The sequence below is a fragment of the Jaculus jaculus genome, chromosome 6 (genome assembly GCF_020740685.1).
Source record: "Jaculus jaculus isolate mJacJac1 chromosome 6, mJacJac1.mat.Y.cur, whole genome shotgun sequence".
NCBI lineage: Eukaryota > Metazoa > Chordata > Mammalia > Rodentia > Dipodidae > Jaculus > Jaculus jaculus.
This window is the reverse complement of record NC_059107.1, coordinates 39,915,540-39,932,225: the sequence shown is the minus strand read 5'-3', so window position 1 is coordinate 39,932,225 and position 16,686 is coordinate 39,915,540. Positions and strand designations below refer to the sequence as shown.

The 16,686-nt window shown below is 42.3% G+C and overlaps 1 pseudogene; it reads left to right on the top strand.

The window, feature by feature from the left end:
* The first annotated feature begins 15,906 nt into the window (after window positions 1-15,906).
* On the top strand, window positions 15,907-16,419 carry LOC101599923 (annotated as a pseudogene).
* Window positions 16,420-16,686: the final 267 nt, after the last annotated feature.

Below are 16,686 nucleotides of genomic sequence, written 5' to 3'. Positions count from 1 at the left end.
CCACCACATAAAGCTGGATGGGCATGTGGTTACAGTGGCAAAAGACCTTAGCATTCCCACACATATGTACATACACACATGTGAAAATAAATAAATTTTAAACATGAAATGTGAGATACTATCAGAAGTATACTTGTACATCAGTGATAATATATGTCAAGATTTTGAACAGCAATTGAGGGAAATCTTACAAAAACAAATACCATTTACATTCTATCATCTGACAATACTGTTACATTGCATCATATTTAGCTTTTATGACTGACTATTATTTAAAGGAAAAAGTTATACTAGACAATGGGAAGAAGTAATTTGGAGACTGACCATTATGTGGTACTCTCTATATTTTGAGTTGGTTAAAATGACATAATTGACATAGGTTAACAAACTGGAATATTATTTAATTAGTTGACATGATTATATATTTGTGAGGAATAAAAGGTCACTATGTGGGGGAAAATGAAGGAAACAATCAAATTGATAAATGTCTAAAAACACCATGAATAAAACCAGGCATGGTGGTGAGCCTATGTATTGTAGTCAGGTTGACATTGCTGGCATAAATCACCTGATCAAGAGCAGCTTTTGGGGGGAAAAAGGCTTATTTTGGCCTACAGACTTGAGAGGAAGCTCCATGATGGCAGGGGAAAACAATGGCATGAACAGAGGGTGGATATCACTTCCTGGCCAACAACAAATGGACAATAGCAACAGGAGAGTATGCCAAACACTGGCAAGGGGAAACTGGCTAAATACCCATAAGCCTGCCCCCAACAATATTCTACCTTCAGAGGCATTTATTCCCAAATTTCTATCAGCTGGAGACTTAGCATTCAGAACACATAAGCTTATGGGGGGACACCTGAATCAAACCACATTCTGCCCCTGGCTCCCATAAACTGATAACCATCCATGATACAAAATGCAATGTATTCAGTCCATCTTTAAAAGTCCCCATAGTTTTTATCAATCTTAATAATGTTCAAACATTCCCGTAATCCAATGTCTTCTTAAAATTTTTTTGGTTTATTTATATTTATTTATTTGAGAGCAACAGAAAAAAAGGCAGAGAGAGAATGGACGCACCAGGGCTTCCAGCCACTGCAGATGAATTCCAGATGTGTGCACCCCCTTGTGCATCTGGCTAACGTGGGTCCTGGGAAATCGAGCCTCGAACCGGGGTCCTTAGGCTTCACAGGCAAGCACTTAACCACTAAGCCATTTCTCCAGCCCCCAATGTCTTTTAACTGAGCCATAATATATAAAAAAAAAATCCCCCCAAAGTCCATAATGACACAGAATAAACATTTATATTGCAAAAGATGACACTGGGCATAGCAAAGAAATATTCAAGCAATCCAAGGTTTATATTATATTTATTTATTTAAATAAACATAGAGAAAGAGGCAGATAGAAAGAGAGTGAGACAATGGGCACACCAGGGCCTCCAACCACTGCAAATGAACTCCAGACACAGCTGGCTAACATGGGTTCTGGAGAGTCAAACCCAGATCCTTTGGCTTTCAAGACAAACACCTTAACCACTAAGCCATCTCTCCAGCCCACAATATAAGATTTAAACAGGGCAAACACCAAACCCTGTATCTCCAAGTCCAGCAACTCTAGCTAATGACAAGTCTCCAAGTCCAATAATTCTAACCACTGACAAGTCTCTGGAGTTCCAATTGCACCCCTCAAGCTAGGCTACTCACAGTAGTTTCCTGGAAAACATCATCAGGGCTGTCAGCTCTCCTTATCAGCCACCTCATGGTCCTGGCATCTCCACTGGGTCTCCACTGCAACCCACGGTCCATCCTCATATTCCAACAGGTCTTCATGTAGGCATCCAACAAACATGCTTCACATTGCCCATGGCTGTTTCCAAAACACAAGACCGTGTTGCAAACTCAATGACTCTCTCTTTCCTACATTTCTTATACTCCACAACACCAGGTAGGGTGCCAGTTTGTTAATCCAAGGGGGGAATAAAGCAAACTTTGCAAAACAGGACACTCCTAGAGCACTCAGGCCCCTTCAAAAGAGTCGACATTCTTCCTGTTGACCCAGTGCAGGTCAGCTGGCCCAATCTCAAAGGTTGTAATCTCATATAATTGCAGCAGAATGGGCAGAAGTTTCAGCCCAGTCATTTTATTTCTGTGCCATATCCCTCTACTCATACCATTTCTACACAAGGAAACCCTGCACAAATTCTCAGGACAGGGGCATAACAGGAAGCCTCTCACACAAACTGCCTTTAGCCCAGTACAAGCTCTTTCTCACCCTCACAAACCAAACCTCACAGTCCATAGTTCTTACTGCATTCAGGTCTTGCAACTCTGGCTAGAATAGTCCATCAAGCTGTACTTACAGCATTATAAGGCCAGAAAGAATGTAAGAGCCAAAAGAAGGCTAGGACTCCTTACAATGCACTCTTCCAGATGCAAAATGGCCTGGATATCCATGGCTTCACAGTGTCTGGCAATACCTACACAAGACCCTCATAAAAGGAGAAAAAGATGATGACGTCAAAATAAAAGGAGACTGATTGAGAAGGGGAGGGGATATGATGGAAAGCACAGTTGCAAAGGGGAAAGTGGGGACTGGGAGGGAATTACTAAGGGCTATTGTCTATAATTATGGAAGTTGTCAATAAAAATGAATAATTAATTACAAAAAGAAAACTAGGTAATACACATCCAAATCAGAATAAAGAGATAAAATTATCTTTATGGATGTCATATAATATAAACCCAACAGACCACAAGAAAAGCCTGTTGGGAGTTACTCTATCATCTCAGCAGAATATCAGAGCAGCAGACCAAGGTATCTGTTTCACTTCTCCATAATTACTGCAAAATATGTGAAGAAGAATTTCAGAAAGCAATTATCATTAACAATAAATGTCATTCAAAAAATAAAATTCTTGTAAATAAACCAGGGAAGTGAATGGTATGTATTCTGTGAACTATAATGACAGAAATTGCAGCAGATACAAGTGGGAAAAAAAATCTCATGTTTATGGATTAAAAGAATTAATATTATTAAAACATACAAAGTCTTAAAGGGGATCTATGGATCAAACACAATCTTGTCCAAATTCCACTGGCAAATTTTCACATAAATGGAAAAAAATAAATCCTAAAATCCATACAGAATCATGAAAGATCCAGAGCAGCTAAAGTAATTTTGAGAAAGAACAAAGATGATGACGTAATACTTTCTGATTTCAAAATGTATTACAAAGCTACAGTGATGAAAACACTAATAATACCCGCATAGTAGTGTACATTTAGACCAATGGAATGCAATGAACTACCAAGAAACACTTGGTTGATGGAGTTTTGAAAGCAATGCCCAAAATGCTCCATGGGAAAAGGACATTCTATCTCACAGGTAATGTTGGGGAACTGTATATTCACATGCAAAAGAAAACCTAGAACTTTGTCATAGAAAAAAAGCAATTCAAAATGGATTATAGATTAACATATTGTTGGGCTCTGAAAGGCCCAGGCGTGAGGCCTAGTGGAACTTCCTGAGTCTAGCTAAGGTTTGGCGACCTGTCTCTGGCCAGCTAGGACTCAGCAAGATGCCTAATGGCTTCTGGCCTGTCACTTCCACAGGGCAATTGTAATTACCATTTCAATAGTTAAAGTTTACTATTGGCCCTTACCTCTTCCCCCATCCTAAAATCCCTGCCTTTGTCCCCAACATGATATAGGCAACTGCTCAGAGTAATAAAGTGAGTTGTTTCTGCGAGTTTCTGCATCGAAAAGACTCCCGACTCAGTGTGGTTTTTCTCCGGTGGCCACAAGAGGTTTCTGGGTCATCCGACATTCATCTTCCCCTCAACCCCTAGGGGGGAACCAGCAGGCCTGGTTCTTCCCTCGGCACTACCTGACCGGGTAGGAGCCCCGCAACATATAAGCCCAAATCTATAAAATCTTAAGAGAAAACATAGTAAAGAAGCTCTATAAACCTTGGTTAGACAATTATTTATTGGATAGTATATTAAGAATAGGTAAAAAGAAAATACCACATGAGTTTGGTGATCTCAAATGAAAAAGTTCCACATGATGTAAACAGTCAACAGAGAAGAGTAAATCTGTGCATAGGAGGATATACTTTTAAATCTCATATTGATCAAAAGGTTATTTTTCAGTTTTAAAAATTATTTTAAATTTTGTTGAGAAATAAAAGGGAATATGTGATTTTTTTTAACCTAATATGAGCTTAGGTAGGACATAAATGAGACCTTTTTGTGTCAAGGGAGAGGGAAATCTTACTGATTTCTATTACATAGATTAAGAAAACCAGATCCAGGGGCTGGGGAGATGGTTCAGTCGTTAAGGGTGCTGGCTCAAAAAACCTGCTGACCCCAGTGCATCCCCAGAACCTACTCAAAGCCAGAAGCAAAACGGCACACTTTTCTGTAATCCTAATGAACCTTTAGCAACGGGATGTAAAGCCAGGACAACCTGAAGCTCACTGGTCGGCTAGACTGGCCTTCCTAGTGGCAAAACCAAGAAATTCCACACCTAAGCCAGGCATGGTAGCGTACACCTTTAATCCCAGCACTCGGGTGGCAGAGGTAGGAGGATCACAGAGTTCAAGGCCATCCTGAGACTACATAGTGAATTCCAGGTCAGCACAGCTTAGCTCAACCCTGACTCTTTTCCTCTCCTGTTTAATCACCTCAGAAGCATACCTGTGCACCTGCCCAACCTTCACCTATAGGCTCCCTGGGAGCTTCTCCCAGAATGACACAGGAGGGGTCTTGCAGAGAGTCCTTTGGCTGAGGGAAGAACCTGGTTTCTTCATAGTATCCTCACAAACTGGCCCCCAAGTCCCAGCTGGATGACCTTGGGGCCATCCTCTCACTTCTGACTAGGCCCTGCATGCAGAGCTGGCACAGCTCCGGCCTCTGCTTTCACCAGCAGTGTGGCCTCAAGTGCGTGGTCAGCGTCTCCATCCTTTCCTTACATAGCTGGGGCACAGTTCCTTGGCAAGCAAGAATATTCTGGAGCTAGCCTCACCCTCTCAACTGCAGGCATGTGATATGAGGCTGCTCAAGTACGGCCACGTCTTGCTTCATAGATGGGAGGAGTAAGGCTTGCTTGAAGCCACGTTGTGCCTGGCTAATCAGGGCAGGAGATGAGATTCTACTGTCACATACTCTCCCACTGAGACACATGTGCCCCCAAGGAGTTGAGATTATAAAGAGCATTAGCAGACAGTGCTCAGGGGAGCTATGGGAGCACTGAGATCCTGGACTTGGTTGTTGGCAACTAGAGGAGAGAGTTGCTCTCCGCATGGGAGATCAGAGCAGCTTGGGACAGGACTCCAGGGAGAGGCAGACAGGCTCTTGTGGAACTCCTGCCCTGACCCCAGATATCTGAAAAGGGGATCAGTCAGTCAGACAGGTGGTCCTCTGGGGGTAGATTTTTCCAGAGCCCGTAAGCTAAGAACTGGAAGGACAATGAGGAAAACTGCTTCTCATTACATCTTTGTCTACAGTGAACACAGCCATACATATGTTTAACGTACCCACCGTGGGTCAGGCACAGAGTTCCCAGCCAGCTGTCCACTGGTGAGGAAAGCACACCGAGCTCATCCTTCCCTGACATACTTAGGGAGTAGCGTTTGAGCACAAATACCCCACTGCCCACTACTTCCTTGAATTCACACAACAGCGCTGGGAAGATTAGCACTGTCATCTCCAAGGCTGAGGGACCGTTCATTGGTTCATGGCTCCATCACACAGTCTGGTGGTTTCAGTTGATGTCACCCACAAACTCATGTGTTTCGAAGACTTGGTCACCAGCTAGTGACAACTCTGGAGGCAGGGCCTTGCTTGAGGAGGCGTGTAGCTGGGATGGGCCTTGACGTTGGTTAGCTCCTAGCTTGCCAGGATTAGTTCAGTTCACTCTTCTGCTGTTGTTTTCTACCTGCCATCATGACGCTTCCCTACAGATTGGAAGCCAAAATAAAAACAATTCCTCCCATTGTCTGCTTTTGGCTGGGTGCTTTGTTCCAGCGATGAGAAGGTAACTATAAAGCACAACCAGGTTCGTATCCATGCTCCCCTACGCCACATCTCTGGCTATTAGCATGCATTTCACACGAGTGGCCATGTCTTGGAAATTCCCTGAAAGCTTTGTATAAAATCTGTGATTTCAGTCCTTCTCCCTAAGGCCTTAGTTTCATTGGCAAGGTAGGGGGCAGGCATCAAAATGTTTATGACACCATATTTATTCCTTTAAGTACAATGAGGAAAACTTAGACCAATGGTGGTGGGGTTATTCTCCCAGCCACACAGTTAGAATACAGTGAAACTGGGATGTACGTTTATTTCTGCAAATAGTTGTATTTGGTCTTACAAAAAGGAGCTCCATTTCTGCCACACCACCCCCAGAGATTCTGAGGGACTGTGTATGCGTGAGGGGCAGCATGTTGGTGGCACATGAGCAATCCAATCGGCCATGCCACATCAGCGTAGGTGGTGCTTAGACTCCTGGAGACAAAGGAGTGCCTGGAGTGGGATGATGAGGCAGGACCGTGGGAACCCTCTCTTTCCCCAGCACAAGAAGCTGAGCGCCTCCTCCTCCAATGATGAGTCCTGCCTGATGACAGATGTGTGATCCATCAGCGAGGCAAATATAGCCGTTCAGGCTCCTAAGACGGTGGAGTTCAGCACAGGCTCAACTTCATCCCATTTTGCTCAATCTCCCTCTGCTTCAGCTTCTAAGCCCGACTCCTACTTATCTACGTTTTTAAAAAAAAATACTTTTACTTATTTGCAAGGAGAGAGAGAGAAAAAAAGAAAGATGGAGAGAGAGAGAGAGAAAGAAAGACAGAGGACAGAGAATGAATACGGGCATGTCAGGGCCTCTTGCTCCAGTAAACAAACTCTAAGCACATTAGCCATTTTGTGCATCTGGCCTTACGTGGGTTCTGGGGAATCAAACCTGGGCTGTCAGGCCTTCCAAGCAAGCCACCTAATCACTGACCCATCTCTCCACCCCCTTTATATATTTTCATTTTCCTTTTAAATTCCACTCATAGCTGGAATCCTGAAACTAGCAGTTCAAAATCATGGAATACAAAACCAATCCTTCCTGGAAACGAGGTGCTCCACGTGAGCATGGACCCAGGAAGAGGCTGCCCATCTCACTTAAATGAGAGGGCCCTTGGAGCCATGGGGAAATGATGGAGGAACCAGGAGTCTCTCACTGCTGAGAAGAGACATTGAAAACTACAAAACATGTTGAACTAATTAAGTCTGAGGATTAAAATAAGCAAGGTTGGGGTTGTCTATATGATTGCCCATGTATGTGTGTCAAGGGAACTTAGAGAAAAGTTTGAGCCCATTGCTCCCCAGATTACCATTATCCAGGACAGAGTAAAGTAACATCAGAAGGCGGGTAAAATGCTCCACCGGGGACGCCACGTTTCTACCCTCCCCAGCGGGCTCTTGTCACCTTCTACAGACACCAAAATTACTGGCTGGAGAGAAGAGAAAAAGACACCTACCTAAACCTGTATGGGTTTTCCCTGAGTCCCCCATGCCCTGTCCATCCGGGTAAGTGCTCGTCATGCTCACTGGTGCAGAACCAGGGCTGGTGGACTCCCGGGCAGGTGTTGAAGGAGGAAGATTGGGCCTGGTGGTGAGAATTTTTAATATCTGCTGAGGAGGCACTGAGCTCCAACCATCTCTTTCCACCCAGAGGACTGTATTCTCTACATGTGATGAGGAAATGGTTTTCTTAGGCTATTTATTTCCTTAACTCCTAAAAGTAGTCAAATTTTCATAGGCAACATCAATTAACTTTAGGCTTGCAGTTCTTTTTCTGAATTTAATGACTTAGTTATTCTACATACATGATCAGAGCATTACTGTTTTAATTTTATATTTTAATCAAATATCATCAGTCTTGCATTAATGATTTTCACTAACTAAATATAATTATTATTGGTGCTGGTGACTTCTATAGTTTGGTTAATTTTTTAAAAACTATTTAGAAGGAAATGAGTCTGTAGGTTCACAATCTCATCCCTTGCAGAAGACTGTCATGTTATAAAAAGTGCCAACTAGTATTTGTTCATGAGTCCTTTTTCTCCTAATCACATTTTAGAGATTATAAATTAGTGATGTTTCCCTTAGCCTGGGTTCCATAAGTTAGAAAATGTCAACTGAGGAGTTAGATAGAAGTTAGATAGTTCACGAGGACAAGAACTATTAAGTAAGCAGTGGACATGATGCCAGCTCTCCTTTTTCTGCTACTAAAGACCCAGCAAGTGTCACTTGGGAGAACCAATATTCATATCCACTCATCTTTTTAAAAATTTTTATTCCTTGACAATGATGTTCTTTCCAGTTTCTCAGATACTGTATATTCATGAGACTTCATGCTACTCTCTTATAAAGAATACCTTTTCCTTTTCTTTCTTTTAAAGAATACCTTTTCCTTTTCCTTATTTTCCTTCCTTCCTTCATTCCTTTCTTTCTTTCTTTCTTTTTTTTTTTTTTTGTTTTGAGGTAGTGTCTCACTCTGGTCCAGGCTGACCTGGAATTAACTATGTAGTCTCAGGGTGGCCTCAAACTCACGGCAGTCCTCCTACTTCTGCTTCCTGAGTGCTGGGATTAAAGGCTTGTGCCACCACACCTGGCTGTTTTTTTTTTTTTTTTTCTTGAGGTATGGTCTCACTTTAGTCCAGGCTGACCTGGAATTCACTATGTAGTCTCAGGTTGGCCTTGATCTCACAGTGATCCTTCTACCTCTGCCTCCCAAGCACTGGGATTAAAGGCATGTGCTACCACACCCAGCTCTTTTCTTTTTCTGTTGCTTCTGAAGATGTATTTATTTATTCATTGAGAGAGGAACGGAGGGAGAGAGAGAGAATTGGCAGGGCCTCAGCCACTGCAATTAAACGTCAGATTGTGCCACCTAGTGGGCATGTGTGACCTTGCACTTGCCTCATCTTTGTGTGTCTGGATAAGGTGGGATCTGGAGAGTCAAACATGAGTCATTAGGCTTCACTGGCAAGCACCTTAACTGCTAAGCAATCTCTCCAGCCCTGAAGATGTATTTGTACATGTTGGTGAACATTCTAATTGAACATGTGAATCCTGAGGAGGACCTATCATCCTTTCAATAAAGTTAAGTCTCACCCTAATTTTCAGAAATAACTGCCACACCTTAGCTAAATATTCATGTTGTTTTGCTCATCATATTCCAGGAGATCACTTAGTCCATGGCATCCCTGCACATAGCACTGGCATCTGCTTGGTGATGGTTTTCCTTCCCTGATGTACCCTCCATCTCCTACCATCTTCTTAGTTTTCTAGCTAGAATTATGAATTAAGCCACACATAGAGCAAGTCACTCAACATCACCCCATCCGAAACCCACCTGCATGAAGCAGATAGAGTCACCTTCCAAACCTCTCTGTCCGTGGTACATGAATGCTAGGAGGCGATAATAGTGACAACCATAATGGTAAAGTCACATTGCATGATAATGACAAACTAAAGTTCACTGTAGTAAATGTGAGGGAGGGGGCTGGAGAGAGGGCTCAGTACTTAAGGCACTTACCAGCAAACCCTAAAATCCTGGGTCCAGTTCCCCAGCACCCACATAAAGCCAGATGCACAAGGTGGCACGTTAGTCTGGAGTTCGTTTGCAGTGGCTAGAGGCCCTAGCGTGCCCATTCTCCCTCCCCCCCACTCTCTCTCTTTGTCCCTCTCAAATAAGTAAATAAATAAATAATAAATAAAGTGTGAGGGTGGACATGTACTGCTTGGTCCTGACTATGAGTCATGTACTTTACACGTCCTGACAGCGCTAGGAGACGGGCATGCTTACCTCGTGAGCAGAGGAGGAAACAGATGCTGCTCCGGCCTGGCTTCACTGTGGAACCGCTGCATGCACAGGGCCATAAGCACAGGGCTGTCAACAGGGTCTGCAGAGGAGTTTCTTCCCTCAACCCCAAACTCCACTTCTCTCTAGATCACAAGTTCGGGTCACTGTCCTGAGCTCTCATCCACAGGGTTGGGGCCCATTTGATGACACCTTGGACTTCAGGGCTGTCACTGACTGGGGTTGCGGGCTGGTAATATCTGCATTCATTGCTTCCCTGACCCGCGCAGAAGTCTGGGATCTGTTGTTCTTCTGCGGGGCCTGGACTTCTCTGCAGCTCTACCCGAGGAAAGCCCAGGTTTCTCTTCCACCTTTGTAGCTCCATGCGGGCTTTGCTTTCTTGACCTGCACACCAAGCCTTCCTTTTCTTTCTCACACTTCGGTCTCTTAAAATCCAAGCAGCCTCACAAACGCATGTCCTCCTCCCTGTGTCTTATGTCCTAATATTCAGAATATTAAATCTTTCTGAAGGCACCTTCCTGTTTTTTTAAACAACAAATATGTGAATTTTATTTATTTTTTTCTTTTCAAATTGTTTAAAATTCATTTATTTGAGAGTGACAGGGAGAGAAAGAGGCAGAGAGAATGGGCACGCCAGGGCCTCCAGCCAGTGCAAATGAACTCCAGACACGTGCGCCCCCTTGTGCATCTGGCTAATGTGGGTCGTGGGGAATTGAGCCTCGAACCCGAGTCCTTAGGCTTCAAGGGCTTAACCGCTAAGCCATCTCTCCAGCCCTCAAATATTTTTATATTAACAACTTCCATGATTATAAAAAATATCCCATGGTAATGCCCTCCCCCCCTCACTTTCCCCTTTGAAACTCCAATCTCCATCATATCTCCTCCCCTTCTCAATCAGTCTCTCTTTTTGTTGTCCCCCCCCCCCGCAATGTAAAATGCAATTTCAGTGCATGGTAAAATAGGGTTATCCCAGTACCATCATATCAAGCTCACTCCTAACTGGCCCTGTGTTCTAGATGAGATGACTGGAGCTCAGCCTCAGAGTGCTCCAGGTCACACTCATAGTAAGTAGTAGATTGTAAGTAGATTGTAACTGAAAAAGTGGATATAGCATTCACACTTTCAATATTTATCTGGGAATTTATTACAATATGTGGTCTGGCAATATAAATAGAACAAAGACAGAACTAAAATAAAATAATCCTGTGTATATCTAATCCATGCTTCTCTTTCCTTCAGACAATTTCATTTCTACTGTTCTGCAATTCTTTGTTCAAATTCACCAAAAGTAGTAAAACTATCAAGTACATGACAAAAGGATGCTGACAAAAACCAAGTGAGACTCTGATCTTGCCCAGAAAAAAAGTCAAACATGAGGCAATAGGAAAGGAAATATTCTTATGATATATGGTATTTTAAAAGCTTTTTAAAATTATTTATTTATTTATATATTCGACAGAGAAAGAGGGAGAGACAGAGAGAGAGAGAGGGGGGGGGGGAATGGGCACTCCAGGGCCTCTAGCCACTGCAAACGAATTCCAGATGTGTGTGCCACCATGTGCATCTGGCTAATGTGGGTCCTAGGGAACTGAACCTGGGTCCTTTGGGTTTGCAGACAAATGCCTTAACTGCTAAGCTATCCCTCCAGCCCAATATATGGTACTTTTAATGTATAAGAAAGTTTATATATTGAGAGAGCCTCACCGTGGGATACATAAACTACCCATGATTGGTGTTAGGACAAGGAATAGAGTGGGACAGGAGGTGGAATTGAGTTTTTTATTGGAATAAAGATGAATTGAATCTATTTTCATGAGGAACTAGGAACATAAGCTTATGGGGGACACTTGAATCAAACCACCACAGTGCCTATTAATATTTTTTCATTAAACTGTTTGGTCTCATTTCCATTTAAAAATTACACAGTAACATTATCTACCCTTAGCTTGTGCTCTGCCTGGAAAGCAATGTCTCTGTGAGTACTATGATGATGAGGTTGCCAGAACATTAACTATTAAATTCACAGTGAATATGATAGTAATTTTCCCTCCCTGGTTTCTAAAAGACCCAGAAATACAACTTCCAAGAGTATGAAAGGAACAATATTTACATCCATTAATCTTTTCTCTACATTGCATTCATGGTGGGGGAGCTTTTAAATTTAAATTTCTTTGATATTGGAGAACTGAATCTAATTTTGTTTGCAAGGAAACTTATGGCAATTGATCCCCATCATGTCTTGGTGTCTATGCCTGGTTTCAGATTTTTCCCTAACCTGCATCTTTTCATGATCATGGGACCTGTCTACTTTTCTTGTTCTTTACATAGTGAGGAACAGAATGAGATGAGAATGGAAAGGTAAGCTGATTCGCTAGAAGACTGAGGCTGACTGTTGCTCCATCACTGTGCTGGTGGGCAGGAGGGTCTCCTGCAGGGCTGTGTGCGGTTCCCAGTGTTAGAGAGGGTGCGTGTGAAGAAGTTCCTCTGGACCTTCTTTCTGTACCTTAACGGAATTCTCTCCCTATTGCTATTTCTAGCAGCATATCTTCAAATATTGGTAACTATTCCAGCTTCAAATTTGAATCCTGAGAGATGCCTGCAGTCCTTTTAACTACAACAAAAAATATAATTCACAAATAAATTCTCAAAAATGAATGTCTTATTTGGCCAAAAATTCTTCATGCTTTTGTCCATTGTATTCCCGGAAGCCATTTACTCCATGGCATCTCCGCACCCAGCACTGTCATCTGTTCGGTTATTATTTTACCAACTCTCCCGGCGCCTCTCAGTTTTCCAGCTAGAATTGTGCCAAACATAGGGCATGCTACTCAATTTCACACCATCCTAATCCTACCTACCAGAAGCAGGCACAGTCTCACTTCCCAAACCCTTCTTCCCATGGTACGCTAATTTTCAGAGGGGACAACAGTGATGAGAGCAGCTATAAAGTCGAGCTGAAGTGCACTCTTTAATAACTGTGAGGGTGAACACGTATTGCTTCGTCCTGAACATGCATCATGCTCTTTACACGTCCTGTCAGCCCGGGGAGATATACACGCTCACTCCGTGAGAATAGGAGAAGAGATGTTTCTCCCCATCATTTTGTACCCTGGAATCAGTGCACACCTGACAGCACCATAAGCTCCCCAGCTTATGGAGAGGGGTTTTCTCTTTCCATTCCACTCTCCACTTCCTTCCAGATCACAAGATAAAGTCATGGTTCTGAATGTTCTCTTGTCACTTGCTTGACATGGACCCCAGGGCTGTCCATGACTTGGGTAGTTGCAGGTTGACACAGGTCTACAGTCACTGACTCTTTGCTCTGTGCAGCATAGGGAGCCTAAGCTTTGTTGTTCCTCTGAGTGGCCTGGCCTTCTCTGCAGCTCTAACAAAGAAAACCCTGAGATTTCTCTTTGATATTTCTTGCTCTATGCTCTTATTATCTACACAATAAGCCTTCTCTCCTTCCCCACTATTAAGACAGGAATCTTAGGGTTCCTCTATCAGTATACCAATGCAATGATAGTTTGAGGGTGGTCCTAGGTCCTTGTCTTATAAATTAAAAGAATGAAATTCATAGACCAAAGGAAAGATTTTATTTTAGCTGAGAGATTTAAGGGGCTTTTAGAAACAGACAGGCAGACATAGCTCTTGTCCAAGGAGGCAAGACAGGATTTGGGAAGCCATATACTTAAGAGAAGGAAAGCTATTGCCCAGGGAGATGAGAGGTGGTTTGAGAAGCCTACCTCCAGACTCGGTTTTTTTTTAATTTATTTTATTATTATTATTATTATTATTATTTTTAATGAGCTCCATGGATGGGCGGCTGATTTAGCCAATCTAGTCCTGACCTGACACCAGGTGTCTGGGGTCAGGACTTCTGGAAAAGGGCAATCTTAATTCCCTAGGAAAGGCCTTCTTGGAAGGGAGTGGAAGAACTCCCTAAGGGGGAGAGATAAGGAAAGCCAAGATCATTTTGACATTTCTGACCTGTAGTAAAGTGTAATAACCCAGATTTTCACCTACTAATCTATAGACAATTCCCACATTTAGCCAAGAGAAAGCTATTCTCTTTTAGGTCCTGTTACCCTAAACTACCTAGCCAGTTTTTGTTTCCTATGCTGTGATCTCTTTGAATGGGACCAATTTCACAAATCCACGTGGTTTTTTCCCCTGTGCCTTGTGTCCTTATAGGCAGAATGACAACTATCTCTGAAGTAGATCTGTTATTTTTCAGTATATAAAAGATAATTTTACTTTATTTATGTTTTAAAATTTATTTATTAGAGACAGAGGGACAGAGAAGAGAGTGAGTGAATGAAAGAATAGGCTTACCAGGGCCTCTAGCCACTGCAAACGAAATTCAGATGCATGTGCCACCTTGTGCATCTGGCTTACATGGGACCTGGAGAATTGAACCTGGGTCCTTAGGCTTCACAGGCGAACACCTTTACCACTAAGCCATCTCTCCAGCCTTGAAAGGTAATTTTAAAGCATGATACAATTGTATCCCAGTATTATGAGCTATCCCATCAGCACACTCACCCCCAACTGCCAATATACTGGCATCAGAAGTACTACTCATGATACGATAAAAGTTATTTTTTTCTGTTAAACTTATTTATTTTAATGAAGGACATATAAAAGAAAAACCACATGGCATCTGAGATTTCATAAGCTGTGCATTTCTTCGTGGTTTTAAGGGCGACCTAGGAGGTGACTTTCACTTGTGCTAGCACATAATATTTATAAGTAGACAATAGCTCATCGCTCTTTTCAAAATTTGAATTTTCTGTTTTCTGTATCTTGTCAAACTTGATGTGTAAATACTTGTTACAATAAATTACACAATAACCAGAAAGTATACACAGACTTACACAAGTAATACATAGAGAAATGAATCATATGTGCAACAATGCTTGTAATAATAAGAGTGGAAAGCACAAACAGCAGTGTTTAGAACCATCAGAATATGCAAACAAAATTTAGCCTCTTCATACACTGGGCTATTTATTATTCTGTCTAAAACAGAGGGAAATAGTGGCACATGTAATAATATAGATTAACTCTGAGTCTACTATACTAACTGAAATGTAAGTCACACAGAAACAAATATTGTATGAATCTATTTATAGTAGGCAGATCTTAGAAGACTCACATTGGTAATGAAAAAATAGAGTTTCAGTCTATCTCAGGGGAGAGGATAATGGAGCTCTCTTGATAGAGATAGAATTTTAGTTCAGGAAGAAGAAAAAAGGGCCAAGAGGGATGTGTTTATAGTTGTACAGTTATGTGAATGTACTGACTACACTCATTTGCACACTAAAACAGCAAATGTGTATATTATGTGCACATTCTCACAATAAAATTGTGTTCAGTTACCTTGATCCAACCATGAATAGTAGTATTCTCTCTGACATTAAACTATGAAAATATTCTGAAAGTTCCTAAACTACAGGTTTCAAATTGTGAAATATTATAAGAGGTTTGTCCCAAAGAGCAATTTGAAAAATTTCTAATAGTCCAAATCTTATTTTCAGATTCTCCAACGAAAGTGGAAAAGTCCTTTGAATAGAGTGAGGTAATCACAGTTTTGTGCTGCTCAGCCTTTAAGAGGTTATCAGCTTAGCCAGCCTTGTTTGCAGAGTAACTATAAACCAGCGTAGACCTTGTCTAAAACACAAAATAAGTCCCAAGGGCCATCCATGCTCACAAATTGTGGCCATAGACCTAGGTCCCGCACCCTGTGTCAGGGCTGCAGATGCAGACTTCAGGCCTCTGCCTTGGCTAGGTGCTCCTGGGCTTAGGCTTCCTGGCACAGAGGTACCCCATGGCCACTCCAGCGGGCAGCACCTCTTTCTGCAGCTCTAGTTTCCCAGACCTTACAGCCAATTTAAGGGCTTGTCTATACAGTGCAATTGAGTGCAAACAACCCCTCCCTTCAGCTAAGACTTTCTGCAGCAGGAGATGTACTTCTGTATATCTTTAAAGCAGGAAATTACTACACAGCTATCACATTTTTATTAGATTTCCTTTGATTTATCCTGACATATATATGAAAATGATGTGCACTGCCAAGAAATGTGGAGTTAGGTTACAGCCTCCAGCTGTCATCTTAATTTATGAGAATGAAGCCATGCATAGGACAGAGTTGCCAGCAGATCATGCCAGTAAGGAACTTTTCCAAGTTTTCAGAGTGCACCGGAGCTGGTGAACAATTAAAGAATAATCCATGGCACAAGAGATACCTGGAACAGGTGTCCCTGAAGCAACTAGAGAAACTATTCAGATATGGTCATTTGCAGGGACACAGCTTGGCAAAAAAGATGGAACAAGGTCAACTGGTAATCACTGTTGATCCGGTGAAGGCCTGAACAAACAAGATGACCAGGAGCTAGCCGAAAGAAAGAGAGACATGGGTTAACTTTCTGAGAACAATCAGAAGAAGGAGGATCCAAATTTCGTTTGTGACACTGAGGTTGAGTTTCTGCAGGATGAACACCTGCTGGCCTGTGGCTGGGACAGTGTCAGTGAGTTCTGATTCCTGACACTGAGCTTACTGGCTAGCAGAATATCCATGTTTCTACAAAGAATGAAGATTTGTTGTAGAAAAATTGTTTACTACATGTATATATGCTGAGTCATAAGAGATTCAGTAAAGGAAAGGTAGAGGGAGGGCTAATCAAAAGCTAGGAGGATATAAATAAGTTATATGGAAACCTACTTTTTTGGACAATGGAACACTCAGGAGACATAGATTGTTACTAGAGAATTTTCAATGCCAGGCTTGGGATATCTTCCAGTGAGT